Source organism: Helianthus annuus, chromosome 14 (genome assembly GCF_002127325.2).
Source record: "Helianthus annuus cultivar XRQ/B chromosome 14, HanXRQr2.0-SUNRISE, whole genome shotgun sequence".
NCBI classification, from domain to species: Eukaryota; Viridiplantae; Streptophyta; class Magnoliopsida; order Asterales; family Asteraceae; genus Helianthus; species Helianthus annuus.
The window spans coordinates 37,319,317-37,340,751 of record NC_035446.2 but is presented as its reverse complement, the minus strand read 5'-3'; positions in this window follow the sequence as shown (position 1 = coordinate 37,340,751).

Genomic DNA, 21,435 nt, shown 5'->3' with positions numbered 1-21,435 from the left:
AGCGAACACACATTTGCTTCGATACTTGGTCATTACCTCATACTCATTGTCTCATCACTTGAAAACCCACATGTTACGCGTGCACCATCTGCTATGCATACGGTTTCATTTCGAACATCTCATTAAAATTCAAATATGATGTTGCTAAATCTAACTACTGGTTTGTGATTCGAATGGCCTACATTATTGTAACGGTTGACTCTTTGCTATCAGGTCAACACACCTTCTCGAAAACTTCTTTTGTTTCAAGATACATTAACCATGCTGAGATTTCCCTTATTGGTACATACGTTTATTGTCGCGTTATGCTAAAAATAAGTTCAATTGCTTGAACTTATCCATTTCACATGTTTTAATATGAGACGCCATGTGATGTATTGGGAACATCACATTCAAATATTCTTGCAAAGGTTCTTTTGTTTCGAGACATAGTGGACTCGATTGGCCTACGACTCCACTAAATCATTTGTTGATTTCGATACCTTGCGGTGATACTTTCACGGAATTGAAGCTTTTGCTAAGTTCGTTACGCACCTCATACACGGATTTGATTATTTATTGACTTGCACTAAATCCGTTTTGTTTATCATGATTAAAGCAGTCTCAACACAGTTGTGTGTTAAGGCAATGGTACATAGATTCATTTCATAAGCCCAATGTACCTCCTGACGATACTTTCATTGACAAATCGAATACCTTGTGGTATTTAATATTTTTTTTCACCTTCGATCAAAAACAGTGGCTCTTTGATATTCTTTGTTCAACTGGAAACTTTACGACATTGTGTAAATCAAACCTTCAGGTTGTCTTTGTACACTTTCATTTGATTTCAGGCACGATGAACTTGTTCAGTCACCATTATTATCTCTCGTCATTTCAACACCTTGTGGTGTCATTACAAATTTGCAGCTTGTGCTAATCATGGTCGATCGTTTTACACAAAACTACATATACTTTTGTTTGAACTAAGTCATTTAAACATTCCTGATGCAACTACGAATCAAGACAATGATACACCAGATTCGCTTGCATTTCGTTCGGTGTATTTTTCGCAATTCGAGAATGTCAGCACACAAATTCTTATCATTTACTCATTCGAAAGTTGACAGGTCATTTTCATCTCCAAGTTGTTGATTTTGAGTTCATGTTGGCGATGCTATGGTTTGAGAAAATTTGCATACTATAACCAATCATTTGAGAATCCTATTGGACAAAACTCCTCTTTTGTGGAACCCCTGTAACTGGATTACACTAGACTACACGTCAATACGACTTATGCCTTTGACATTAAATGCTAAAAGCACATACCTTTTAACCATTGGATTCGTGATATTATATATATTCTTGAACTCACTTGATGTGAATAGGGTTTGATTCGATTTGGTGATTATCTACCTCGGTACTATTCATACGCATACATACATAATGAAACCCTAAGGAGTTAAGGTAGTACAAATTTCGAGGACGAAATTTTCTTAACGGGGGGAGAATGTGACAACCGTCAATTTTGCATGCATCCGTACAATTAATTAATTTTAATTATGAGCTTAATGACTGTGCTTGATTACATTTGATGCTTTAAACTGCTTACTGATTTATGTTACATACACACATGTGCATCACTTTACATACAGTCGCTCCATTTATTTCATACAGACTCTTAGTGACAGACCTGATGCACAAAGCACAGTTAGCACAGGGAGCGGATATCTCAGACACGTGCTGACAATGCCAGCACTTAGACAGATACTATTTTTAGGCCAGTATGGGCCAGGGATAAAACACTACACCAGTGTGGAGTGTAGGGAAGTGAGGACCATAAGATTATGTCACTAGGTGATTGTTTGAGTGCCGGAAAGTGCCTAAAACGCAATTTAATTACAGAATTCCGCATTTTAGTAACAATTCAGCCTTTAACACACTCATATTATACAGAGTATTGACTAAATGGCCCTGGACACTTTCCTAAGTGTTGGAATTAATTTCGTTACAAAAAGATGCACAAAAGACGCTTTACGGGACAATTAAACGCTTTAACGGAACGATGCGAAACCGAACAACCAGACGTTACCCGAGACATGAAAATGTTGTGGAAATATTATTTTATTATTTTAAATTAATCATGGTCACAAAAATCCCCATGCACCATGCAAACATGACATACACCCACTATACTTGTAAATACCCTTAACCTTCTAACCTACTACCTTCTAATTAACAAGATTTACACATTACCCCCCCCCCCATAACCGAAAATCTGCCCACATAATTAGAGAATATTTTGTTTAGATCTTGTGTAAGGCAAATCTCACTTCCATTGGCCAATAGGATGGGTATGATTACCCTAACCCCTAGTAGTGCACATTTCCAAGGATTCTCCATCATCACAAAGATTGCAACCAATCTCCTCCCTTCTCTCTCTTAATTTTCGGTTCATACCCCCCCCCCTCTCTCCACAACTGAATTCCATCACTACCATACATCAAACCTCCATTTCTTCTCCATCAAGCTCACATTCAAGTGGTAAAGATCCTCCATAGAAGTGAGAAGTTGGAGTGCTCTCAAGAAGCCTTGTTCAAGCTTTTCTCACCATCATTCTTTATCATCTCATCCTAAGATTTCAACCCTAGCCTTGTGCTAGTAGTAAGTCCATTCATAATCTTGTTCCACTTTGATTCTTGTTCGATTGTTGAATGTTCATCACACACAAAAGCTTAAACAGCTTGCTGAGTTGGATTTCCAGCCAACTTCAACAGGATGTAACGGGATCATTTTAAGTCGAAAAACGGATTTTCTAAATCCTAAAATGAGTGCTTTGGAATAACTAAACAAATGGCACTGGAATTATCATTTTTCGAGACCGTTTACTATTTTTAAAAGGTTATTTTTGGACAGCAGCTCAAGCTGCATTCTTACTGCAGAAAAAGTGTGTTGTTTTCGAAGTCACAACTTAAAACCTGAGTAAAATCAACTCATGAAATTTTTACAGTAGATAGACACCATTGTCAGGACGACCCTCCAACTGGAATTTCGTCAAACGGATTTACGGTTGATTTTTAATGAATATTTCCGTAAACTGCGATCAGAGTGTAACAAATCTGATTGCAGTCAAGAAAATGATTTCCTATAAAGTATGGGTAACGAATTGGACTTTGATATTTTTACACAATAAACTTTGGAACATGTGTGACATTCTGTGAAAATTTGGTAATTTTTAGAAAAGGTTAACTATTTTATAAAAATCCTCGAAAACAGTCCAGTTATGAGTAATAAAGCTGAAATAAAGTAAGTAACGTTTTGTTTGTCGATATGTCGGTTTGATTATTGAAAATGAAACTATTGGATATATATAAAAGAAAATGATATGCTATTTAAGCATGGACACCTCTATTTACAAAGGAGACTCTGCCGAAATTTTCCAAAAATCCGAACACTTAGTAAAATATTCGAGAAAATAAATACGAAATAGTTGTCTAACTATTTTTCTAATAAAGTTAAAATAATTATTATTATTTTAACAACATAATACCAAAGTAACGTAACTCAAAACACTAAACTCTAAGCCAAGGCACGGCCCGTTCGTCTAATAGACGTTAGACCATTGTAGGTAGTCGTGTTTGCTGAGGAGATTTGGGTTACGAGTACCGAAGACGCAATACTGTGAGTTCATGTCCCCCTTTTCTCTTAACCGTTTTCAGTTTTATACTTCGGGGGTGAAATACATGTTAGAATTATTACAGACATTTACAGACTTTTACGGACATCTACAGACATTTACAGACTTTTACAGACATTTACAGACATTTACAGACATTTTTATACATGGTATGATTAGCTAAGGAACTTACTGTTAGATCACGTGAATGGATAGGCTATTATCGTAAGACCATTAATCCTTGTATAAGGACCGAGAGGCATGAGTGATAGATCTATTGGGTGTTGCGAGCCCCACACATGGGCCAGCGTGTGGCTGCATGTGGTGACTATGTCGTTCCGCCGGAAGGACCGGTATGAAGTACGCGTTACAGGTTTGAGTGCTTCCTAGGCCATATCACTTATTAATGTATTAGCTACACATTAATTGATCTGTTTTTCCTTATTGCTACATACCAAGGACATACATTTATACAGACATATTTCACAATCTATACAGACACACATTAACGATTTGTACAAACTCACATACACATGAACTCGCTCAACTTTTGTTGATGTTTTCCAAACTACATGTATTTCAGGAAATTAAGTATGGATCTGGCGGGCGTTGGAATTTCAAGTCATGTTAAGTAAAGATGTCATCCATGGTTTTTAGGTTTGGCCAGTGTGTCTTAATCCTGGACGAGACACGTCTTCCAAACTTGGATTACAACTATTATCTTTGACGAGTCCTTAGCAAACTTTTACACAATTCATCTGGTTTGTAAAACTTAAATTTTGAAGTCTACGTTTTAGCCAATGTTGTTATGTTTTAAACTCATTTTATGGATGACAAATCTTTGGTATTATCATATAGATTGTTTGATATGGTTGAATGCAATGATAACAAGTAAGTCACCCCATAATCACGCTTCCGCAAAAGTCAGGGTGTGACAGCATTAGTGTTATCCGAACATTAGTGGACACATAATGCCCGAATTCTTATAAATATCATTAAGGGTCCAAGTTTTATCAAGGTGTAGGGTCCGAACCTTTGATGTGTTGTGTATGTTGGTTGAAATTATGATACAAGCATGATGGCCCGAGTGTTAACGATAATGCATGATCCAAATTCTGTTGCTAATGATTGAAAAGTTTGAATTACTTGTGGTGTTGAGCCAAAACTCTGTATGATGAACGCCTCGCATGTTACTGCACGGTACGATATCATATGTTGATACATTTTGTGTATATTGCTGTATGTTATGTGCAAATCATGTCATGACAATCTGTAATCAGTTACCACACACAATTGATTGAACATCAAGAAGTTTTCAACCCTAATTGAACGTAAAATACTTACATCGTATCATGTGCAATATATCCTAGGTCGTGTGTAACGGACTTAGACGTTTACTAAACCCTAGAAGCAATAACATACCGAGCAAATCAAGGTGAGTTCACACAGCCAAGGCATGGGGTTCCCAGGGTGGGAATGGGATTGATTTATTTATTTGTACTTCTCTAGATAATGGAACGTAATGATATGATCCTCGGGTGAGGAAGGTGATTGGTTAAGATACTGCTAGACTAGTGATGCTTATAGAACTGATCTTCGCACACACGCCGGGGTTGGCTGCGATAATATGACTGATCTTCGCACACATGCCAGGGTTGGCTGCGATAATATGACTAATCTTCGCACACATGCCTAGGAAGGCTGCGAACTGTACACTAAAACTTCGCACAGGTGCCGGGAGGCCGCGATACAAACATACCTAGTCTAGAATACTTGAGAACTTTCCCTAATCTTCGCATACATGCCTAGAGGGCCGCGATACGAACTAATACGATACATGACTTAATGAACGAACACAAGGCTTACTATACTATTACAATTACTGAACTATAAACTGTGAACTCGCTCAACTAGTTGTTGACTCTCTGCTGCATGCCTTGCAGGTCGTTAGATACATGGAGCTTGCACAGGGAGGAGCTGCTCGTTGTGGGCTTGGATCGTGATTGTTTGTTAAACACTTTATGACATTACATACTTATTTATGTTGTGTTTTATTTATACGCTTCCGCTAAACAGTGATAACATACTTATATTTTGGAACACCTTTCATATTGATGGTTGAATGGCATTTACTTTTATATATTAATTACATGTTCAATATGATTGGTGGCTTGATCCTGGTCAGTCACGCTCCCAGGCGGTGATACTCCGCAGGTGGATTTTGGGGGTGTGACAGATTGATATCAGTGCCATTGGTTATAGAGAACTTTGTTTTAATATGGGAAAACGTTTTTATTAAAACCAGACTATAACCAGAACAGTGCTCTCAACGATCCACAACGACGCTTCGCTCCACATGCAAGACTCAACATCCTAGGTAATAAGGTTTATGTTTATTGCCTACTTGATAGAATTGCATAGAACTTTGCTCGTAGTATGTTTAGATTACATTGCTCACTACTTGTTATTGCTTGAGAACATCTATGTGCTTACACTCTTCTGTCATCGCACTATTCGCGAACCTCTCTCACCTATGTTGCCTTTGATGTGAAGATCAATGGCCGGACGTATCAATTTGACTCAAGCCCAGTTGACGGCTCTTATCAATGAACAAGTTGCTGCGGCACTTGCAGCTGCAACCGCAGGAGGTATACCCTGCAGTCGTAACTCATTCTAGGATCTTTAGATCCTACGTTCCTAACCAACTCTTATGTTTAACCTCATTCTATTCTTACACATTAGGTCAACACGTTCAGCAACCTGTGTGTACTTTCAAGAACTTCATGGACTGTCGTCCAAACTCATTCAGTGGCACCGAGGGGGTAGTGGGACTCCTCCATTGGTTTGAGAAGCTAGAGTCGGTATTTGAAATGTGTGAATGCCCTGAGGCTCGCAGGGTCAAGTATGCCACTGGTACTTTAGAGGGGATTGCGTTAACTTGGTGGAACGCGCAAGTGCAGATCTTAGGGTTGGCAGCTGCTAACGCCACCCCTTGGAATGATTTCAAGGAACTGATCAAAAGGGAATACTGCACTCGGGAAGACATTCATAAGCTGGAAGATGAGCTTTATCATTTGAAAATGACTGGGTCAGAAATTGAAGCTTATACCAAAAGGTCAAACGAGCTGGCCGTGCTGTGCCCAACTATGGTGGACCCTCCAGTTAAGCGTATTGAGTTGTATCTCAAGGGTTTGGCGCCAGAAATTCAGAGCCATGTGACATCGGCTAATCTTGACAACATCCAGGCTATTCTGTGACAACTCGAGTTTCCGAGATTCTATTTTCGCATTTATTGCACGTTATTTGTTTGTGTTGTTTGTTTACACGACTAGTTGTTTCGCAACTGTGCACGTTTGTAATATGTTATATCGTGTTGGGATTTATCTGTTATATAGGATGTGCATGAGTGCGTTTGCTGATATATGATTGTAGGTTGGTTAATATATGTGTTGTAATAAAATGGATCTCATGCCAAACATCCCTCACGAAAACACCCATGGCCGAAAACACTTCAAGTGTTTTCGTCCACTGACTACCCAACGAAAACCAAATGGGCTTTGGCCCAGTAGCGTTTGAATATAGGATTTGCATAACCTGTACGCGTAATCAGTTATTAGAAAACCCTAAGGTCTCTCACTTCCTCTCTTTTGGGTGCGACGGCAATCCTTGGTCCTCTCGAACTGTTGTTAGTCTCGCATTGTAATCGGTTAGTAGACCACCTCTGTTGTTAGATTATTGTTATGTATTGCATGATTGTTAATTATTATTTGCAAACGGTTCTGTATGTCGGGTAAATTGCATGTATGTAGATCGGTTGCTATGTGGTGTTATTGTGGAAGGAATGATGATTCTGTTCGTGTGATGAATATGTGAATAGATTCGGATGGAGTACATGATTGTTGCAACTGTTATAACTATTATACAATCGTTAGGGTTTCGCTGTTTTTGTAACTGTTGATGATGATCTAGCGTTGTACATTTCACAGTTAGGATTTTTGTGTCAAGGGTTATCAGTCAATGTCGATTAGTATTCTGGTTAAACACAACAACTTGCTAATGACTGCATGATGATTGAATGAGTTCGTAATACTGATTATTGTTTAAGGTGTCTGTTGTTGATGTTGTGGTGACCAACGAAAACACTACCCCCAACGAAAACACTTTGGGTTTTCGACACCCACGTGTTTTCATCAATAGGTGATTTCGGCCCAACAAGTGTTTTTGGCCCAAACAGTTTTCGCCCAAATGTGATTTCGGCCCAAAGGGATTTCGGCCAGGTAGATTTCGGACCATTGTGTTTTCGGCACATGTGATTTCATTGAGTATCTTCTGTTAAACATGTAACCTTGTTAATTTATTTAAAACTTGGTTTAGCCTATTAACTGAGTTAAGATTACTAACTCAGTTAACTTTAATTACTATGTTGAATTCATTTAGGACACTCTGTTAAGTAGTTAACTTTATTAGCTTGTTAACTCTGTTATGCATGCAAGGAATATGAACTCAGTCAAATCTATTAACTCTGGTTAGTTTAAGTACCCTGTTAAACTCGTTTACTATGTTACATCACTAACTCGGTTAAGAGTGTTATTGGATAATATGCTAGAATAAACTGTGAAAGACTGTTATGTGAAACACGAATTGTGCACATGTGATTAACTGTTGTAGATGCATGATGTTAACTGCCAGACACACTCTGTGGTATTGATTGTACATGAAACCTTAAAAACATAAACTGATTGTAAATACGTGCGTACTATAGGACTTGATTGATTTCTGGTGAGCGCATAACTTAGCATACCGAGCAAACCAAGGTGAGTTCACACAGCCAAGGCATGGGGTTCCCGGGTGGGAATGGAATTGGATGACTTATTGCATATACCCAGATGATAGAACCCAACAATAAGATATGGCTAGACTAGTAACACTTATTGAACTGATCTTCGCACACCTGCCAAGGGTTGGCCGCGATATTATGACTGACTTCGCACACCTGCCTTAGGAAGGCCGCGAACTAAATTTACTAATCTTCGCATACCTGCCTGGGAGGCCGCGATACAAATAAACCTAGTCTAGAATACTTGGGAAGAACATCCCCTAATCTTCGCATACCTGCCTGCTATTCATACTATTACCATTACTGAACTATACACTGTGAACTCGCTCAACTAATTGTTGACTCTCTGCTGCATGGCTTGCAGGTCGTTAGATACATGGAGCTTGCACAGGAAGGAGTAGGTCGTTGTGGAGCATGGATCTTGAATGCTTAATTAAACACTTATGACATTTCATACATTATTACTTATGTTGGGTTTACTTACATGCTTCCGCTACTTAAACAATGTTTGGTTTTGAACATCAATCATGTTGTGATGAATTAAATTATCTACTTTTATTATTAAATGCTGTGTTCGATATGATTGGTGGCTTGATCCTGGTCAGTCACGCCTCCAAGCGGTGGTACTCCGCGTGTGGATTTTTGGGGGTGTGACAGATTGGTATCAGAGCCATTGGTTATAGAGAACTCGGTTTTAATATGGGAAAACGTTTTTATTAAAACCAGACTATAACTAGAACAGTGCTCTCAACGATCCACAACGACGCTTCGCTCCACGTGCAAGACTCAACATCCTAGGTAATAAGGTTTATGTTTATTACCTGCTTGCTAGAACTGCATAGAACATTGCTCGTAGTATGCTTAGATTTCAATGCTCGTTACTTGTTATTGCTTGAGAACACCTATGTGCTTACACTCTTCTATCATCACACTATTCGCGAACCTTTCTCACTTATGTTGCCTTTGATGTGAAGATCAATGGCCGGACGTATTAACATGACACAAGCCCAGTTGACGGCTTTCGTTAACGAACAAGTTGCTACGGCACTTGCAGCTGCTCAAGCAGGTAGTATACCCTGCAGTTTAGACTCACACTAGGATCTCTAGATCCTACATTAACTCATGTGTTTAACCTTTTCCTATTCGTACACAATAGGTCAACACGCTCAGCAGCCCGTCTGCACTTTCAAGAACTTCATGGACTGTCGTCCAAGCACTTTCAGTGGCACCGAGGGGGCAGTGGGACTCCTCCATTGGTTTGAGAAGCTCGAGTAGGTATTTGAGATGTGTGAATGCCCTGAGGCTCGCAGGGTCAAGTACGCCACTGGCACGTTGGAAGGGATTGAGCTAACCTGGTGGAACGCGCAAGTTCAGATCTTATGGTTGGCAGCTGCTAACGCCACACCCTGGGAAGATTTCAAAGAACTGATCAAACGAGAATACTGCACGCGAGATGACATCCACAAGTTGGAGGTGGAGCTGTATCATCTGAAAATGACGGGGTCAGAAATCGAAGCTTATACGAAACGGTCAAACGAACTGGCCATCTTGTGTCCAACAATGGTGGACCCTCCAGTTAAGCGCATTGAGTTGTATCTCAAGGGGCTTGCGCCAGAGATTCAGAGCCACGTGACGTCGGCTAACCTCAACAACATCCAAGACATTAAACGTCTTGCTCATCGACTCACCGATCAGGCAGTGGAACAGAACAAGCTGCCAAAACGCATCAGTGCTACCGCTACTGCTGTCACTACTTCTGCTACTCCCAGTGACAACAAGAGAAAATGGGAGGGGGATTCCAGCAAGGGATCGGTTTCTGTTCAGTCTCAAGCACAGCAGCGCAAGACAAATGACTACCAGAGTCCGAATCATCAATCATCAGGCAGTCAGGGGCAGGGTGGATATCGGGGAATTCACCCATGGTGTAATAGGTGCAACAAACACCACAGTGGAAGATGTCGCAGGGAACGTTGTCAAAGATGCCTCAAGATGGGTCATGAGGCTAAGGATTGTTGAAGCTCACGGCCAGCAAACCAGAACCAACAACTCCCACTGCCAGCTCCACAGAACCAGCAGCAACAGCCACAGCGTGGAAACCGGGGATGTTTCCAGTGTGGGGCTGAAGGCCACTACAAACGTGATTGCCCTCAATTGAACCAGAACCAGAATCGCAACAACAACAATAACCAGGGCAACGGGAACAACAACAACGGGGGAAACAATAACAACAATGGCAACGAAGCTCGGGGTCGTGCTTTTGTGCTGGGTCGAGGTGACGCAATGAATGATCCCAATGTGGTTATGGGTAAGTTTCTTCTCGACGATATTTATGTTACTATCTTATTTGATTCGGGTGCTGATACAAGTTATATGTCCTTGAAATTGAGTAAATTGTTAAAACGTACACCAACACCCCTAAACACCAAACATGTCGTAGAGTTAGCAAATGGTAAAAGTGTAGAAGCCGCACATGTAATCAAGGGTTGTAGCATTGTTTTAGCTGGTCAGACCTTCATGATTGATCTTATACCCATAGTTTTGGGTAGTTTCGACGTCGTCATCGGTATGGATTGGTTATCCCAACATCACGCAGAGATTTTATGCAAGGAAAAGATCATTCGTATTCCTCGCTCTAGTCAAGAACCTCTCGAAGTTCAAGGCGACAAGAGTGGTGCTGTGACTGGCATCATCTCTTTCTTAAAGGCGCAGAAATGTTTACGAAAGGGGCACACTGCAATTCTGGCACTTGTCACTGATGCATCAGCGAAAGAAAAGAAGTTGGAGGATATTCCAGTTGTACGCGAATTTCCTCAGGTGTTTCCTGAAGATTTACCTGGTCTACCGCCTCATCGCCAGGTCGAGTTTCAAGTCGAGCTAGCCCTAGGAGGAGCACCTATAGCTCGCGCACCGTATCGTTTATCTCCAACCGAACTGTAAGAACTATCAAAGCAACTACAAGAGCTCTTGGATAAGGGCTTCATTCGTCCAAGCTCTTCGCCTTGGGGAGCTCCAGTACTATTCGTGAAAAAGAAGGATGGCACTTTCAGGATGTGCATAGACTACCGTGAGCTGAACAAAGTCACAGTGAAGAACCGCTATCCTCTTCCTCGTATTGACGACTTATTCGACCAGTTGCAAGGGTCGAGTTACTACTCCAAGATTGATCTACGGTCTGGTTATCATCAGCTGAGAGTCCGGGATGAGGACGTCTCCAAGACAGCGTTCAGAACTCGCTACGGTCATTACGAGTTTCTAGTTATGCCATTTGGGCTTACGAACGCGCCTGCAGTTTTCATAGATCTTATGAACAGGGTGTGCAAACCCTATCTTGACAAGTTCGTCATTGTTTTCATCAACGACATCCTGATCTACTCCAAGAGTCGGGAGGAACACGAGCAGCACTTACGTCTCATCTTAGAACTTCTTCGAGAGGAACAACTGTACGCCAAGTTTTCAAAATGCGACTTCTGGCTTCGTGAAGTCCACTTCTTAGGCCATGTGGTGAACAGGGATGGGATTCATGTCGATCCATCCAAGGTAGATTCGATACGGAACTGGCCTGCACCGCGTACACCAACAGAAATACGCCAATTCTTGGGTTTGGCGGGATACTACAGACGATTCATCAAAGACTTTTCGAAGATCGCACAGCCGCTTACGCTACTGACACAGAAGGGTGTCACCTACCGTTGGGGAGATTCCCAGGAAACCGCTTTCCAGTACCTAAAAGATAGGCTTTGCAGCGCACCTATTCTCTCATTGCCAGAGGGCACGGATGACTTCGTGGTTTATTGTGACGCATCGATACAGGGTCTTGGTTGCGTATTGATGCAACAGGATAAGGTTATTGCCTACGCCTCTCTCAACTCAAGGTTCATGAACGAAACTACACGACGCACGATTTAGAGCTGGGAGCTGTTGTTTTTGCACTTAAGATATGGCGACACTACCTGTACGGTACCTAGTGCACAATTTACACCGATCACAGGAGTCTCGAGCATATTCTTAAGCAGAAGGATTTGAACATGCATCAACGACGATGGGTCGAGTTACTCAACGATTACGAATGCGCCATCAAGTACCATCCAGGCAAGGCCAATGTTGTGGCTGACGCTCTCAGTCGGAAAGACACTCTACCTAGACGCGTACGAGCCTTGCAGCTCATTATTCAGTCCAGTCTTCCTGCACAGATACAAACTGCTCAGATGGAAGCATTAGAGCCTGAAAACGTCAAAGCTGAAGCCTTAGGCGGCTCAAGGCAACGATTAGAACAGAAGGAAGACGGCGCCTACTCTGTAACAGGGCGTATTTGGGTACCACTATACGGCGGTTTACGAGAACTTGTGATGGATGAAGCTCATAAGTCTCGCTACTCGGTACATCCAGGTTCGGATAAAATGTACCACGACATCAGAACTACATACTGGTGGCCTAGCATGAAAGCCCACATAGCGACTTACGTTGGCAAGTGTTTGACTTGTGCAAAAGTCAAAGTGGAGTATCAGAAACCAGCGGGCCTACTTCAGCAGCCCAAGATACCGCAATGGAAATGGGAAGAAATTTCCATGGATTTTGTTACAGGCCTACCCAGATCCCAGCGTGGGAATGATACTATATGGGTGATCGTGGATCGACTCACCAAGTCTGCACACTTCCTGGCTATTAAGGAAACGGATAAGTTATCCACTCTCGCAGACGTTTATCTTAAAGAAGTTGTTTCGAGGCACGGGGTGCCCACCTCCATCATTTCGGATCGGGATGCACTATTCACGTCAGAGTTATGGCAAGCGATGCACAAATATTTTGGCTCACGGTTAGACATGAGCACAGCGTATCACCCTCAGACGGATGGGCAGTCTGAGCGAACGATCCAAACTCTTGAAGACATGCTTCGGGCATGTGTTATTGATTTCGGCAACGGCTGGGAAAAGCACCTCCCTTTGGTGGAGTTCTCATACAATAACAGCTATCACACCAGCATACAAGCCGCTCCATTCGAGGCATTGTACGGACGTAAATGCCGGTCACCTCTCTGTTGGGCAGAGGTGGGGGATAGTCAGATCACGGGTCCAGAGATTGTAGTGGACGCCACGGAAAAGATTGCACAGATACGACAACTCATGGCGGTAGCACGCGACCGTCAGAAAGCCTACGCGGACAAGCGTAGGAAGCCATTGGAATTTCAGGTCGGGGACCGGGTTTTACTTAAAGTTTCACCCTGGAAGGGTGTGGTACGTTTTGGCAAACGGGGCAAACTAAATCCACGGTACGTCGGACCATTTGAAATCATTGAGAAAATAGGCAAAGTGGCCTACAAGCTAAACCTACCAGCTGAACTCGGTGCAGTTCACAATGTTTTTCACGTGTCGAATCTGAAGAAGTGTCTGTCAGATGAGACCCTCATAGTTCCTTTTAAGGAACTCACTATCGACGAGCGGTTGCAGTTCGTCGAGGAACCAGTTGAAATCACGGACCGGGATGTTAAGGTCTCAAGAACACGAGAATCCCTCTTGTCCGAGTTCGTTGGAACTCCAAACGTGGCCCAGAGTACACCTGGGAACGCGAAGACCAGATGACAGAAAAGTACCCCCAGTTATTCGGAACCAATGCAACCACTACTGAGACTGAAGCTACTACTGCGGAATTTCGGGACGAAATTCCAAATCAACGGGGGGATGATGTGACACCCCAGGAAAACCAGTAAACGATACAACTTACATAGCTTCCTCAGTAACTGCATGCTAAATTTCGGGACGAAATTTCTTTCAATTTGGGGATAATGTGACAACTCGAGTTTCCGAGATTCTATTTTCGCATTTATTGCACGTTATTTGTTTGTGTTGTTTGTTTACACGACTAGTTGTTTCGCAACTGTGCACGTTTGTTATATGTTATATCGTGTTGGGATTTATCAGTTATATAGGATGTGCCTGAGTGCGTTTGCTGATATATGATTGTAGGTTGGTTAATATATGTGTTGTAATAAAATGGATCTCATGCCAAACATCCCTCACGAAAACACCCATGGCCGAAAACACTTCAAGTGTTTTCGTCCACTGACTACCCAACGAAAACCAAATGGGCTTTGGCCCAGTAGCGTTTGAATATAGCATTTGCTTAACCTGTACGCGTAATCAGTTATTAGAAAACCCTAAGGTCTCTCACTTCCTCTCTTTTGGGTGCGACGGCAATCCTTGGTCCTCTCGAACTGTTGTTAGTCTCGCATTGTAATCGGTTAGTAGACCACCTCTATTGTTAGATTATTGTTATGTATTGCATGATTGTTAATTATTATTTGCAAACGGTTCTGTATGTCGGGTAAATTGCATGTATGTAGATCGGTTGCTATGTGGTGTTGTTGTGGAAGGAATGATGATTCTGTTCGTGTGATGAATATGTGAATAGATTCGGATGGAGTACATGATTGTTGCAACTGTTATAACTATTATACAATCGTTAGGGTTTTGCTGTTTTTGTAACTGTTGATGATGATCTAGCGTTGTACATTTCACAGTTAGGATTTTTGTGTCAAGGGTTATCAGTCAATGTCGATTAGTATTCTGGTTAAACACAACAACTTGCTAATGACTGCATGATGATTGAATGAGTTCGTAATACGGATTATTGTTTAAGGTGTCTGTTGTTGATGTTGTGGTGACCAACGAAAACACTACCCCCAACGAAAACACTTTGGGTTTTCGACACCCAGGTGTTTTCGTCAATAGGTGATTTCGGCCCAACAAGTGTTTTCGGCCCAAACAGTTTTCGCCCAAATGTGATTTCGGCCCAAAGGGATTTCGGCCAGGTAGATTTCGGACCATTGTGTTTTCGGCACATGTGATTTCATTGAGTATCTTCTGTTAAACATGTAACCTTGTTAATTTATTTAAAACTTGGTTTAGCCTATTAACTGAGTTAAGATTACTAACTCAGTTAACTTTAATTACTATGTTGAATTCATTTAGGACACTCTGTTAAGTAGTTAACTTTATTAGCTTGTTAACTCTGTTATGCATGCAAGGAATATGAAATCAGTCAAATCTATTAACTCTGGTTAGTTTAAGTACCCTGTTAAACTCATTTACTAAGTTACATCACTAACTCGGTTAAGAGTGTTATTGGATAATATGCTAGAAGAAACTGTGAAAGACTGTTATGTTAAACACGAATTGTGCACATGTGATTAACTGTTGTAGATGCATGATGTTAACTGCCAGACACACTCTGTGGTATTGATTGTACATGAAACCTTAAAAACATAAACTGATTGTAAATACGTGCGTACTATAGGACTTGATTGATTTCTGGTGAGCGCATAACTTAGCATACCGAGCAAACCAAGGTGAGTTCACACAACCAAGGCATGGGGTTCCCGGGTGGGAATGGGATTGGATGACTTATTGCATATACTCAGATGATAGAACCCAACGATAAGATATGGCTAGACTAGTAACACTTATTGAACTGATCTTCGCACACCTGCCAAGGGTTGGCCGCGATATTATGACTGACTTCGCACACCTGCCTTAGGAAGGCCGCGAACTAAATTTACTAATCTTCGCATACCTGCCTGGGAGGCCGCGATACAAATAAACCTAGTCTAGAATACTTGGGAAGAACATCCCCTAATCTTCGCATACCTGCCTGGGAGGCCGCGATGGAAACCATTACGATACATGACATAACGAACGAACATAATGCTATTCATACTATTACCATTACTGAACTATACACTGTGAACTCGCTCAACTAGTTGTTGACTCTCTGCTGCATGCCTTGCAGGTAGTTAGATACATGGAGCTTGCACAGGAAGGAGCAGGTCGTTGTGGAGCATGGATCTTGAATGCTTAATTAAGCACTAATGACATTTCATACATTATTACTTATGTTGGGTTTACTTACATGCTTCCGCTACTTAAACAATGTTTGGTTTTGAACATCAATCATGTTGTGATGAATTACATTATCTACTTTTATTATTAAATGTTGTGTTCGATATGATTGGTGGCTTGATCCTGGTCAGTCACGCCTCCAAGCGGTGGTACTCCGCGTGTGGATTTTTGGGGGTGTGACATATTCAACGCCTCGCTCATGGCATCACAGATCAGGCAGTGGATCAGAACAGACTGCCTAAACGTATCAGCACTACTGCTACCGCTACTACTTCTGCTACTCCCAGTGACAACAAAAGAAAATGGGATGGGGATTCCAGCAAGGGATCAGCTTCAGTTCAGTCACAAGTTCAGCAGCAAAAGACTGACAGTTATCAGAGTCCCAGTCAGCACTCTTCAGGCAATCATGGGCAGGGTGGATATCGGGGAATTCACCCACTATGTAACAGGTGCAACAGACACCACAGTGGACGGTGTCGCAAGGAGCATTGTCAGAGATGTCTCAAGTTAGGGCATGAAGCCAAAGACTGCAGGAGTTCGCGACCTGCAAATCAGAATCAGCAACATCCACCACCAGCTCCACATAACCAGCACCAGCAGCAGCAACAACGGGGCAACAGGGGATGTTTTCAGTGTGGGGCTGAAGGTCATTTCAAGCGTGATTGTCCCCAGTTGAACCAGAACCAGAATAGCAACAACAACAATAACAACAATCAGGGAAATGGCAACAACAACAATGGTGGGAACAACAACGTCAATGAAGCAAGGGGTCGTGCATTTGTGTTGGGGCAGGGTGATGCCAGAAATGATCCCAATGTGGTGATGGGTAAGTTTCTCCTTGTCGATTTCTTTGTTACTGTCTTGTTTGATTCGAGTGTGAATACCAATTATATGCCTTTGAAAGTTAGTCAAATGTTAAAACATACACCAACTCCCTTGAACACCCAACGTGTTGTAGTGTTAGTTAATGGTAAAGGTCTAGAGGCCGTACATAGTTCAGGGTTGTAATCTTATCCTCGTTGGTCAGACGCTTCCTATCGACCTCATTCCTATAGTTCTGGACAGCACCTATAGCTCACACACCGTATCGTTTAGCTCCAACTGAATTGGAAGAACTGTCTAAGCAACTACAAGAGCTCTTGGATAAGGGCTTTATTCGTCCAAGCGCTTCGCCTTGGGGAGCTCCAGTACTATTCGTGAAAAAGAAGGATGCCACTTTCAGGATGTGCTTTGATTACCGCGAACTGAACAAGGTCACAGTGAAGAACCGCTATCCTCTTCCTCGTATCGACGACTTATTCGACCAGTTGCAAGGGTCGAGTTACTACTCCAAGATTGATCTGAGGTCAGGGTATCATCAGCTGAGAGTCCACGAGAAGGACGTCTCCAAGACAGCATTCAGAACTCGCTACGGTCACTACGAGTTCCTAGTCATGCCATTCGGGCTTACAAACGCGCCTGCAATTTTCATGGATCTCATGAACAGGGTGTGCAAACCCTATCTAGACGAGTTCGTCATCGTTTTCATCGACGACATTCTGATCTACTCCAAGAGTCGGGAGGAACACGAGCAGCACTTACGTCTTATCTTGGAACTTCTTCGAAAGGAACAACTGTACGCCAAGTTTTCAAAATGCGACTTCTGGCTTCGTGAAGTCCACCTCTTAGGCCATGTGGTGAACATGGATGGGATTCATGTCGATCCATCCAAGGTAGATTCGATCAGGAACTGGCCTGCACCGCGTACACCAACGGAAATACGCCAATTCTTGGGTTTGGCGGGGTATTACAGACGATTTATCGAAGACTTCTCCAAGATCGCACAGCCACTCACTATGTTGACACAGAAAGGTGTTACCTATCGTTGGGATAATACACAAGAAACTGCCTTTTCAGTACCTGAAGGATAGGTTATGCAGCGCACCTATTCTCTCATTGCCAGAGGGCACGGATGATTTTGTGGTCTATTGTGACGCATCGATACAGGGGCTTGGTTGTGTATTGATGCAGCGAGATAAAGTTATTGCCTACGCTTCGCGGCAACTCAAGGTTCATGAACGGAACTACACGACGCACGATTTAGAGCTGGGAGCTGTTGTTTTTGCACTTAAGATATGGCGACACTACTTATACGGTACCAAATGCACTATTTACACCGATCACAGGAGTCTCGAGCATATCTTCAAGCAGAAGGAATTGAACATGCGTCAACGACGATGGGTCGAATTACTTAATGATTATGAATGCGCCATCAAGTACCATCCAGGCAAAGCCAATGTTGTGGCTGACGCTCTCAGTCGAAAGGACACTCTACCTAGATGCGTACGAGCCTTGCAGCTCACTATTCAGTCCAGTCTTCCTGCACAGATACTAAATGCTCAGGTGGAAGCATTGAAACCAGAAAACGTCAGGGCTGAAGCCTTACGCGGATCAAGGCAACGATTAGAACAAAAGGAAGACGACGCCTACTATGTAACAGGACGTATTTGGGTACCACTATACGGCGGTTTACGAGAACTTGTGATGGACGAAGCTCATAAGTCTCGCTACTCGGTACATCCAGGGTCGGATAAAATGTACCACGACATCAGAACAACCTATTGGTGGCCTAGCATGAAGGCCCACATCGCTACCTATGTCAGCAAGTGCTTGACTTGTGCGAGAGTCAAGGCAGAGTATCAGAAACCAGCAGGGTTACTTCAGCAACCAAAGATACCCCAGTGGAAATGGGAGGAAATTTCAATGGATTTTGTTACCAGCCTACCTAGATCCCAACGCGGGAACGATACTATTTGGGTGATCGTGGATCGACTCACCAAGTCTGCTCACTTCTTAGCAATTAAAGAAACAAATAAGTTTTCCACTCTAGCAGACATATACTTGAAAGAAGTAGTCTCAAGGCACGGGGTGCCCACCTCCATCATTTCAGATCGGGATGCACGATTCACGTCAGAGCTATGGCAAGCGATTCACAAATCTTTCGGCTCACGGTTAGACATGAGCACAGCGTATCATCCTCAGACGGATGGGCAGTCCGAGCGAACGATCCAAACTCTTGAAGACATGCTTCGGGCATGTGTTATTGATTTCGGCAACGGCTGGGAAAAGCACCTCCCTTTGGTGGAGTTCTCCTACAACAACAGCTATCACACCAGCATACAAGCCGCTCCATTCGAGGCATCGTACGGGCGTAAATGCCGGTCACCTCTCTGTTGGGCAGAGGTGGGGGATAGTCAGATCACAGGTCCGGAGATTGTAGTGGACGCCATAGAAAAGATTGCACAAATACGACAACGCATGTCGGCAGCACGCGACCGTCAGAAAGCATACGCGGATAAGCGTAGGAAACCGTTGGAATTTCAGGTCGGGGACCGGGTTTTACTAAAAGTCTCACCCTGGAAGGGTGTGGTTCGTTTTGGCAAACGGGGCAAACTGAATCCGCGGTATGTCGGACCGTTTGAGATCATTGAGAAAATAGGCAAAGTGGCCTACAAGCTAAACCTACCAGCTGAACTCGGTGCAGTTCACAATGTATTTCCCGTGTCAAATCTGAAGAAGTGCCTGTCAGATGAGACCCTCATAGTTCCTTTTAAGGAACTCACTATCGACGAGCGGTTGCAGTTCGTCGAGGAACCTGTTGAAATCACGGACCGGGATGTCAATGTCCTCAAGAACACTAGAATACCTCTTGTACGAGTTCGTTGGAACTCCCGTCGTGGCCAAGAGTATACCTGGGAACGTGTAGATCAAATGAAACTCAAGTATCCCCAGTTATTCGGAAACCGTGCAACCACTACTCAGGCTGAAGCTACTACTGCAGAATTTCGGGACGAAATTCCAAATCAACGGGGGGATGATGTGACACCCCAGGGAAATCAGTAAACGACACAATTCACCTAGCTTCCTCAGTAACCGCATGCTAAATTTCGGGACGAAATTTCTTTCAAGTTGGGGAAATGTGACAACTCGAATTTCCAAGATTCCTACTTCGTATTTATTGCACGTTCATTTATTGTTTAGTTGTTTATTTGCACAATTAGTTTGCTGTGAAACTGTAACGTTTTGGATACAATGAAGTGTATTGTGTGATTTTGCATGGTTATGTGTTAATTGTGAAAGACTTGTCAAATGCATAAACTTGGTGGTGAAACTGTGAAATTGTTTGAGATGGTGCACTATTGTAAAATATAATAATAAAGGGTGTAAAGAGTTATTAGTGAAATCTAAATCATACTTAACCCTAATCTCCTACCCTAATTATTCAGTAATCATTCACAAAGAATCAAAACACGTACTTTCACCTCCTCTAATCCTCTCTACAACCATCTTCTCATCATTCTTGGTTTCACAAGTCTTTTGCATCAAGTTTGATCTTTCAATCCATTTAGAATCAATAAAGGTAATTGCTTAACCATTGTTGGTTGTTAGTTGTTGATTGATTGATGCATGTAAACCCTAATTCTTTACATACTAGTTCTGTAGTTATTGATTGAATACTGATGATTGTGAAATGATACTGATTAGTTGTGTAATTGGTTGCTTGATATTAAGATATGTCTGTTATGATGAAAGTGTTTATTGTTGATTTGATTCTACAGTATGAGGGCATGAATTAGGGTTTTGATCGCACGAATATAGAACGTAACTGTTTCAATCGATGCTATAAACTTGTTCTGGTAATCACGTGTTTGAGTTTTTTGTGAATGTTATATGTGTCCGACTTTTAACTTATATTCTGTAGTCCGACCTTTAAGACTTCATAGTCCGAATTTTATAACCTACATTGATAGTCCGAGTTTTAAAGGAAGGATTGAGGTCCGAGTTTCAACCCAAACGCTTGTCCGACCTTGTAGTTATTTATTGAAGTCCGAACTTTATGTAAGGTACAAGGGAGGTCCGAGTTCTTTTGTATGTTGTCCGAACTTTTGGCAAGGATGTGAGGGGGTCCGAGTTTTAAGTAGGCAAGAGGGTAATCCGACCTTTAAAGCCCCAAAACCTCTGGTCCGAGTTTCTTTGTGGGGAATCCCCCCCCCCCTTGTCCGACTTTGTGA